Source organism: Frankliniella occidentalis, unplaced genomic scaffold (genome assembly GCF_000697945.3).
Source record: "Frankliniella occidentalis isolate FOCC.00 unplaced genomic scaffold, Focc_3.1 Scaffold76, whole genome shotgun sequence".
Lineage (NCBI taxonomy): Eukaryota > Metazoa > Arthropoda > Insecta > Thysanoptera > Thripidae > Frankliniella > Frankliniella occidentalis.
In genome coordinates, this window is record NW_026267206.1 from 726,265 (window position 1) to 730,024 (window position 3,760).

The 3,760-nt window shown below is 60.5% G+C and overlaps 1 protein-coding gene and 1 long non-coding RNA gene across 3 annotated transcripts in view; both read left to right on the top strand.

The window, feature by feature from the left end:
• Positions 1 to 3,760, top strand: part of LOC127748665 (uncharacterized) — a 38,001-nt gene that overhangs the window by 32,256 nt on the left and 1,985 nt on the right. The gene's annotated exons all lie outside the window — the stretch shown is intronic.
• On the top strand, positions 2,959 to 3,760 carry LOC127749670 (uncharacterized). The gene is made up of 4 exons (XR_008011283.1): positions 2,959 to 2,984; positions 3,087 to 3,414; positions 3,487 to 3,563; positions 3,639 to 3,760. It is a non-coding gene; the product is annotated as an uncharacterized LOC127749670 (long non-coding RNA).

Genomic DNA, 3,760 nt, shown 5'->3' on the forward strand with positions numbered 1-3,760 from the left:
CTGCTGACCGGCAAGTCCTGGGACGTGACGCTGCGGGGCGGCGGCCGCGAGCTGACGGGGACCCTGCGGACCTCCGAGGAGCCCCTCACCAAGGCCCTGTGCCTCCTGCTGGCGGTGAGGGCCGCACTCACCGAGGTAGGCGATGCGGTTTTCTGCATCTGCAAAGTTTTATCCTTACAAAGCCCAAATTTAGGTCATTTTTGACAGCTTTATCTAATATTGCCCTCCTTAACTTCCTCCTTGATCGCACTCGGACAACCGATTACACTCTACAGAAACAACTCTAGGAGCCAGGAGCGCTATTTTAGCGAAACACTTGCTGTTGCAGTGTTGTGTTCGTTGTGAGATATTGATGCTGTCCCTATCTCAGATAAGGTACCTACCCTGTCAAGTCATAGGCGTATCCAGCTACCACAGTCCATATTATAATGTGGTCTAAAGTTAAACATCTTCGTTTTCCGGCAACAAATTCTTACTTTTAGCTAGTTACTAGCTGCTAGTATCTGAACCTCACGGAATCCACGCGTCTATGAGCAGGGTTAACTCTACCGTCCGCATGTAATGTTCTGAGACCTGCTGTGTGCCACCGTGTCCGTGTTCTACATCCAGTGTGATTGTGCAGGACCGAGCTGCTGAGCGGGACCCACTACCTGCAGCTGCGCCCACACCACCTGCAGCCCCCCTTGCCGCCCGGGGCCAACCCCCTGCCGAGGCACCGCCCCCGCGGGCGATGGATGTGAACATTATCAGCTTCAGTGGACCCGACGACAACCAGCTTGACAAGGCCGCCTTGTTGCGGGACGCGCCGGGGGTGAGTGTGCGCCGGACCCCAACCCTGAGGGCCCGCACGAGGCTGCGGGGAGCGGCCCGGTACACTGCAGACAGTCCCGCACGTTACCGGCCGCCCTGAGAGTGACTCTGTTCTGACGCAGGTGACCCGGCTGGTCAAGGTGTGGTGCCACAAGGACCCCGCCTGGAGCCTCGAGCTGCTGCAGCGCGCCGCGCCCACGCTGGAGCGACTGAGTGTGATCCACCCCCTCGAGGCCAACCTGCGCGCGGTGCACGCCATGCCGCTTCTGAGGAGGCTGCACGTGGAGGGTGGTGATGATGCCCTGCGCCTGGCCATGGCCCAGCCCCCCGAGCTGCCCGCGCTGCCGCCGGGACATGCCGGCCTGCAGTGGCTCAGGGTGGAGCTACTCCCCCGCGCCACGACTCAGTCCCTGCTGCGGGCGCACGGCGGCACGCTGCAGGAGCTGGAGCTGGGAGTGGGCACGGAGACGAGGGTGGGCGAGGGAGGGTGGCCAGACAACTGCCGCAACATGAAGTCGCTGCTGCAGCAGAGCGGGCTGCGGGCGCTCAGGAGGCTCGTGCTGCGGCGGCGGTACAGCCACGAGGTAGCCGCCTGCAGGGAGCAGCGCGCCGAGGTGCGGCGGGTGCAGCCCAGGGCCGAGGTGCTGTGCGACAGGTGTCACCATGTGGCGGAGGAAGAGGCCTAGGGGCGGCGAGCAGCGGTCGTACCCCCGCCACCCTGTCAAATTATTCATCCATGTACTGCGTCATAAGATAAAGACATCTAATTTTAACACAACTTGTATGGCATCAAGAATAAAATAAGAGAAACCTGCAGTAATATTATTTTTATTATAATTATTACCAACTGCGATGACCAACTGTTTTATTTGTACGTCGCACCGAGGCGTGACGAAGATAGATGTCGTGCTCTGAGTATGGGAGATTTATCTGTGCGTGGTGGGTGCAACACCTCGGAGCTCACTAAGCGGGCGGCGGCGAGCGCCGGGCGGGTAGGCCGACCCGCGCAGCAGCGCCGTCGAGCGGGACGGCCCACCCGGCGCCTGCCGGCCGACTGCCACCCGCGCCGCGCACACAGAATTACTGCATTCTTAAATGGGGCTTCTAACCCTCTCTTACAGTTGGCAACTGTCTTAACTGGATGTAGGTGAGAAACTTACTTGGCGGCGGAACCTTCTCAAATCCACGAAAGGCTTTGAGCGTGACACTACTTCTGGTTGATCAGCCTGAAGTTGAGGTCCTGTGCCGTGAACACGCAGGCGATGGACGCGATAACGGGACGGGCATGTTTGCCGACGCGGAGGTTGGCGACCTGGAACGGGCCCAGTTCGCCGATGTGCAGCGGCGCCCTCTGTCCACGGCCTCGGGGGCGGCCGCCATGGTGCTGAGCCCTCGGCTGAGCCCTCGGCTGAGCCCTCTCGGCCCAGCCCTCGAGGACGCTCGATACGAGGACCTCACGGGCAGGTTGGCCCAACGCTTGCGGGTACACTTCGAGCAGCGCCATCGAGGAGCTAGAAGCTCGAGCGGAGGAAAGATTTCCACCGGACCTCGGTGTTCCACAGGCCACAGGCATAGAATGCGGATTGAAAATTGAATAAGGCGGAATCATGCGGAATAGCTGTAGCGCGCGCTCAAAGACTTGCTTCACAGACGGTTTTCATGCCGTTGGGTTACAGATCTTGCTCCGCAAACCGAGAATCGTAAGTTTTCATTTACTTTTCCTTATAGTTTCTCGTCGATACGAAGGTTGATGAGGAAAACTTTATACAAAAATTCCATTACAAACTTAGAGATTTTAAAACCCCCCTAGACGAGACAAGTCGTGCGGGAAAATTTAAAAATCATGTGGATTCCCGCGCAAGGAGCCGGCTGCTGATTGGTGCGGATCGCCTGCCCTCTGGCGTCGGACTCATGCGGCTTGAGTTGAGTCAACACTCAGTTCGGTTCCAGTTCCAGTTCCAGTGGTCAGCTCGGCGGATGCAACGCCTAGCCCAGCGGAGCCCGAGTGAACTCCAACCCCATCCAAGCCTCTCTGCCAAAGGGGCGTGCAGACGCGTCTCCTCTGACCTCGACAACCAACCGTCCCCGCAGTCTCAGGCGAGCCGGCTTGTGGACGCGAGCGAGCCGCACGAGTACGGAGAGGTTAGGACCAGGACGCCCCGCCCGACCAACAAGTTAGTAGGCCTGTAGCCTATAGCTTCTGCAGCGCAGCGTATCATACTCGTGGGCTGAAGTGGGCAATGTCTCTTTAAGAGTCTGCGTGCAATGTTGGCCAGGGACCAAAGTGTCAGATAACTCGACCTTGAGGAGAAATACCGGTGGTAACAGAGGAGTCGCCGTGACGTCAGCGCCAGCGCCGTGCTTGCCACGCGCTACTCCGCGCTGCAGAGACACTCCCGACTCCCGTTCCCGCCGCGGCGCTACCCCGGCCGGCCGACTACCTCCTGCAGCTCCGCAATCAGCAGCATGGACTTGGAGTGCGACATCTGCACCGAGCGCTTCGACGGCGCCGAGCGGCTGCCCAAGGTCCTGCCGTGCAGGCACACGGCTTGCCTGCAGTGCCTGCGCCAGGTGCCCGACAGCAGCTGCGCGGAGTGCCGCCGGGTGAGTGGCCTGGGGTGAAGTCCTGGATCACTCGTTCGTTGTTAAACTCGTTCTGACCCGTTCTCCGCGCAGGACTTCAACGGCCCGCCGGACGGACCCACCACTAACTTCTTGGTGCTGAAGTCGTTGGAGGGAGTCAGGCTGGCCAGGTGAGCTCGCTCGCGCGCACCCGGCCGCGGAGGCGGGGTGTTCGAGAGCCTCATGGCCTGACTTGTGCCCCACAGCACTCCCCGCTGCTGGTGCTCGGACTGCCGCACATCCCCGTCGCCCCGCTGCTGGGATGAGGACCACGACGTCCTACCCGTCAAGAGAGCCCTGCGGCGCCAGCTTCAGGACGCGCTGCCGC